This window comes from Schistocerca serialis, chromosome 5 (genome assembly GCF_023864345.2).
Source record: "Schistocerca serialis cubense isolate TAMUIC-IGC-003099 chromosome 5, iqSchSeri2.2, whole genome shotgun sequence".
NCBI lineage: Eukaryota > Metazoa > Arthropoda > Insecta > Orthoptera > Acrididae > Schistocerca > Schistocerca serialis.
In genome coordinates, this window is record NC_064642.1 from 305,548,665 (window position 1) to 305,555,110 (window position 6,446).

At 44.2% G+C, this 6,446-nt stretch overlaps 1 pseudogene; it reads right to left on the minus strand.

Moving 5' to 3' along the window:
- Nucleotides 1-3,616: 3,616 nt before the first annotated feature.
- On the minus strand, nt 3,617-3,734 carry LOC126482812 (5S ribosomal RNA; annotated as a pseudogene).
- Between the last annotated feature and the right edge of the window lie 2,712 nt (nt 3,735-6,446).

Below are 6,446 nucleotides of genomic sequence, written 5' to 3' on the forward strand. Positions count from 1 at the left end.
GTTACGATTGTGGACGGGGCTCATACGTGTGTGTGAAGTCTTATGGAACGTAACTGCTAAGGTCATCAGTCCCTAAGCTTACACAAAACTTAACCTAAAGTATCCTAAGGACAAACACGCACACTCATGCCCGAGGGAGGACTCGAACCTCCGCCGGGATCAGCCGCAGACGGGGCTCAAAAATGGTTCAAATGGCTCTGAGCACTATGGGACTTAACATCTGAGGTCATCAGTCCCCTAGAACTTAGAACTACTTAAACCTAACTAACCTAAGGACATCACACACATCCATGTCCGAGGCAGGATTCGAACCTGCGACCGTAGCGGTCGCGCGGTTCCAGACTGAAGCGCCTACAACCGCTAGGCCGCAACGGCCGGCTGGACGGGGCCGTAATCAGTTACTATTGGTTGCCTTTTACAGTTACACACAATTTATTTTAAATCAGTAATTCCAGACTCAAAAAAAATGGTTCAAATGGCTCTGAGCACTATGGGACTCAACTGCTGAGGTTATTAGTCCCCTAGAACTTAGAACTAGTTATACCTAACTAACCTAAGGACATCACAAACGTCCATGCCCGAGGCAGGATTCGAACCTGCGACCGTAGCGGTCTTGCGGTTCCAGACTGCAGCGCCTTTAACCGCACGGCCACTTCGGCCGGCTATTCCAGACTCAACAATAAATAAAAAATACCACACGTTATTAATGAAGGAATAAACAACAGTGCAAATAATAGTGTTTTCAGTGAGTTTCAATTTATCAAATCACCATTAAATACAGATACAACATATAATGTTTCAAAATCAAGCCACTGTTATCTGAGCAGAAGGCCTTACACGCCAGGAATGTCAATAAATTAAGAATTGTGTAAGAGCTCGCTAAAATTTACAACTTACAGGTATTGATATATTAAGGTAAGTCGCCACAAACACAGCAGAAGGCATCAGACTCCAGGAATGGCAGTAAATAAGATTTTAAGGCTTACTTCTAAAATACAAATACCAAATTAGAATTTTAAAGCAAATGACCACAATCAGGGCTGAAAGCCTTACACGTCAGGAAGGGCAATAATATAAAAAAATCTGAAACCTGCTGTAAAACAGCAAATGCAATAGCAAAAGTTAATTAAAAAACAAACAAATGATCCAGACGGTGCTCCCGGAATCGACCTCTGAGAAGGTCAGGCAACAAACACTTTCGCGAGCAGTGAGATAGGCAACCAAGAGTTGCATTCACTTCACAAGATGGTAACTCAGACTAGCGGCAGTCTAACGAATAACTAATGATAGTCTTGCTGAAGCTACTGACGTCTGATAAACCAAATGCAACGAAGGAATAATAAGCCAAGGACGGAACCGGAGGTCTGCACTACGTCCAGAATGCTGTGTTTAGAGCCCCTGGAACGAGAAAGCAATCATTACCACCAGAGTAGAGGAATCACAACCGGTCTACAATCAAGAAAGCTGCCAAAACTACACGCTTTACCAGACAGCAGCGGCAAGGCGAGGAAACGTACACTGCCGTTACATACGCAAACCCCTAGGGCAGGTATCTGGGGCGTTAGCGGCCACCAGGCAATAAAAATTACCACTGGTTGAGCTTAACAAATTGTAACAAGTTGAACGCAGTAAACAGTAATAAGAAGTCGAGGAAAGCTAATCAGATCCGCCTTCCCAAAGCACTCCACTCCCTGCTCTTCGCCTCGGCGACACTACGAGCAGCAACACGAAACCAAGCGAGATATCACAATGGTGGAGGTTTCTCCACTTGGATTGAAATGCACTCATCTTAAAGCTTGCTGGATCCGGTTCACTAAGAAGTCGTTCACCCTCGTGACCGCAGCCCCTCCATCCAGCAGCCCATGCGTGCCGCCAGTGGTACCGGCGTGTCCCCGCTCTGCGCGGACCTCGCTTCTCCTCAGTCCCTAACCGAACTCGCACACGCACTCGAACCGGCAAAACAATGACGTCGGCCCAAAGATAGAGCAACAGTTACTACATATCGATAACCACCGCTGCTGCCACTAGCGGGCAGGCAACGCTTGCGAAACCGAGTGGCACCAGTCAACACGAGAAGAAGACAAACAGCCGCAACCTTGCCAACTAAACGATACCGCCTGGCCTCCAACAGAGGACGGGAACCTACAAACAGCACCAACGCGAGTCACAGCACGGCTCAGTTCCATTGCCTTTCCTTTTCATGCTCTTTATTAAAATATTATTTAATAAAATATGTTGAGTATTATTGATGTTCATTTGCTGTGTAAGTAACGTAAAATTTAAAATTAAAAAAAAAAATTTTCTGCAAAGAGACTAAAGACTCCCCTATTACCGTTCTGCACTTATTCCGCTACGCCAGCCGCTGCCTACAGACCAGGCTAATGTAAATGGCTCGTGCCTCACTCGACGCTCGCCAAAAATGCAACTTTTTTTCTAAACGCTTGGATGTCTGGAGCTCCCACTTCACTTCTGACCAAGCCCTGTCTATATCATCAATCTGGACGAAATCGGTGATGACGAGTATGAGCGGTCGCCCTTTCCAGACGTCTCCGTTGCTACCGGGCTCGGCGGCTGAAACACACTATAGTGGGTTGTCCTCACTCGTGGATACCAGCCACCCCATTCCTACCATTCTGCCCAACTAGTGTTTAATGGTATTCCCAACAAACTGATCTCACAAGCAGCATAAAGTTCACTTTAGAAGGCCCGATCTAGGGACGGAGTTTATGAATACCGCTAAAAACATCGCAAATGCCGAGCTCGATATCAGTGACGGCTTAAATTTTGGTTTAAAATGTAATAACGACCGAAGACTTCCTGTATGAGGAGTCACCCTCTTTCTTTCAAAGGCCTTATTAAAAACAGCGGAGGAGTGAATAGCGGTTCATTGCACCTTGAGGTGGGAAACTATCCCTAAAAGAGGAAGAATCAGCAGTCAGAATTAGATTTTCACTCTGCACCGGAGCATGCTCTGATGTGAAACTTCCTGGAAGATTAAAATTGTGTGCCGGACCGAGACTCGAACTCGGAAGGTAGGACTCGAGGTACTGGCAGAATTTAAGCTGTGGGGACGGGTCGTGTATTGTGCTTGCGTAGCTCAGATAGTGGAGAACTTGCTTGTGAAAGGCGAATGTCCAGTCTCGATCCTGCACACAGTTTTAATTTGCCAGGAAGTTTCAGAATCAGCAGTGATCAACAGCATGAGGATGCAGAAAGCAATGAAAACCATTCCACACAAGACAAGTCATATGTACCCACAGGACAGGTATCCCGACACCGAGGAAGTCTCAGCATAGATTCGCCAATACAAAAAGTTTCCAAAGAAGGTGGCCAAGAGAAAAAAATTGAAAAACCAGTGAAACTGTAAGCTCTACAAGTCAGAGCGTGGAATGTCAGAACTCTGAATGTGGTATAGCACTCCGTCTTCAGGCCACAAGTGGCCCATTGAGACCATCCGACCGCCGTGTCATCCTCAGCTGAGGTTGTGGATAGGAGTGGCGTGTGGTCAGCACACCGTTCTCCCACTCATTATGATGGTTTTCTTTGATCAGAGCCGCTACTATTCGGTCGAGTAGCTCCTCAATTGGCAACACGAGGCTGAGTGCACCTCGAAAAATGGCAACAGCGCATGGCGGCCTGGATGGTCACCCATCCAAGTGCCGGCCATGCCCGACAACGCTTAACTTCGGTGAGCTGACGGGAACCGGTGTATCCACCGCGGCAAGGCCGTTGCCCCGGAATGTGTTAGGGTTGCTAAAAATTCCGAAAGGGGAAATGCAAAGTCCCAGTCTTAGTGCGGGTCAGTGAATTGAAATGGAAGAATGAGAACGATTTTTTGTTTCCTGGTCAGAAAATATAGAGCACCACCAACAGGACGAGAAAATCATGCAAACGGAGTATGCTTAAGTATGAATAGTAAAGTAGGGCGGAAAGTGTGTTGCGGTGAACATGTCAGTGATGTTCTCAACAGAATCGACGGCAAACCGACGCATACATGCCGACGTCAGAAGTAGATGATGGAGAGTGTTCAGCGTCTCAACTGAAGATGACTGGCAGTTGCCCATTCGAGAAAACGTGGATTGAAGTTAACGACGACAGGCAGTAAGCCCGAAACTTATTTGAATAGAATGTATGAGGATACTGAACGGTTAATTTGTAAGTAGGCTGTTTATGTTTTCTTATTGGCAACGTTACGTAGCGCTCTGTATGAAAATCACTGGCTGTGCTGTGTGCAGTCTGTGGCTAGTTTGCATTGTTGTCTGCCATTGTAGTGTTGGGCAGCTGGATGTGAACAGCGCGTAGCGTTGCGCAGTTGGAGGTGAGCCGCCAGCAGTGGTGGATGTGGGGAGAGAAATGGCGGAGTTTTGAAATTTGTAAAACTGGATGTCATGAACTGCTATGTATATTATGATTTTTCGACACTATTAAGGTAAATACATTGTTTGTTCTCTATTAAAATCTTTCATATGCTAACTGTGCCTATCAGTAGTTAGTGCCTTCCGTAGTTTGAATTTTTTATTTAGCTGGCAGTAGTGGCGCTCGCTGTATTGCAGTAGTTCGAGTAACGAAGATTTTTGTGAGGTAAGTGATTTGTGAAAGGTATAGTTTAATGTTAGTCAGGACCATTTTTATGTAGGGACTATTGAAAGTCAGACAGCGTTGCGCTAAAAATATTGTGTGTCAGTTTAAGCACAGTCATGTATAATTTTTCTAAGGGGACGTTTCAAATTAAATATGTAAAACGAAATGATATTCTAAAAATCATGGGGCCTGGAATGTGATAGTAGAGGAAGAACATGGGCTGGGTAGTAGGAATGAGAGAGGAGAAAGGCTAATTGAGTTCTGCATTAAATTTCAGCTAGTGATAGCGAATACACTGTTCCAGAAATACGAGGAGGTATACTTGGAAGACGCCTGGAGGCTCTAGGAGATTCCAGCTGGATTACATCATGATCAGAGAGAGAGGTTCTATTGCAGACATACCCATAACCAGATATAGACTAGGATCACAATTTAGTAATGATGAATAGTAGGTTCAAGCTTATGGGGCTCGTCTGAAAGAATCAGCGTGCAAAAAATGGAGTATGGAAGTTCTAAGGGACGATGGGATGCATTTGGAGTTTTTGGAGACTATAGATTCTGCGACAATGAATACCACATTAGCTAATACAATTGCGTGGGTTGGGTTCGCGGCCAGAATCAGTTGATATAAAAGTTTTGTGAGTGTGGCACAGCGACAAAATTTAAAAAACTGTAGTGGAAAAACCAACGTTTCGACCACGGTTCCAGCGGCCATGTTGTGGGTCTGCTGGTAGACAGCAGAGATAGAAAACGTTGGTTTTTCCAGTATAGTTTTTTAAATTGTATCACTGTACCATACTCAGAAAACTTTTGTCTCCCACCTTAGGTATCTGAGAAGAAATGACATCCGCAAAAACGGCAGTTACAGGAGTTGGATTGACAGATACGTGCAAGGAAGGTAACTGCATGGAAACCTTGGTTAACAAAAGAAATTTTTCAACTGATCGACGAAAGAAGAAAGTTTAAGGACAATTCCTGAATCTATACATATTAGAAAGAAAAAATGGTTAATATAAAACATGTACAAGACCTAAAAGGGAAAAATAAGGATGGAAAACATAAAACGAAGTGCTCGGATTAAAAAGGATGCAAGAAAGATGTGTAGTTTTTCGCAGATACTGTTCAGTCCGTACATCTCGTTGAAGGTAAGCTTTACGGAATCTTTTGAATATAATGAACAGTAGATCAAGCACAGAATATGGATTGAGAGTAAACAACAAACAGACAAAAATAATTAAGTGTAGAAGGAGACTAGCGATAAAATTGACGAGTGAGTTTGCGAGTATCAAAATATGTGACATAAATGGCCGTATCTTTTGACTGCGTTGACTTACAAGCATAACATTTTCACACCGCCACGGTACTGTGAACCATAGCATTTGACATAATTGAAAATCTTAAATGTGGCTGCAAAACAGCAACTTTGTAAACCTGAAGAGGTTGAAAAAATCAGCCAACCTAGATTTAGATATTTCTAAAAATTTCCTCTTCGGAAGGAGTGGGCCTCTTTACAAGGCTCAACTGTGATCTTGCTTCTTAGTACCAAATTTCATGTTTCTGGGTCTGCGGGAAGTACTAATTACGTTGTGCAGCTTTCTTGACCTCGTTGAGTTGATATACGTATAAGGGCCTGAGGTTGGGCGGAACTGTCCTTCCATAATGCTCCTCTTAACGAGACGCTCAACAGTTGACGCTTTTTTTATCCAAAATAAGCGGACGTCAATGCCCAATGTCCGAGCGTCTTTTATGTTTCCTCCACTTTCTCTGTTTGCATTCGAGGTAACAACATGCACTGCATTGAACTGGAATGTGACGGTATCCGGTCACGTGATCAAGTGTCACTGACAGCCATCATAATTGCAGTA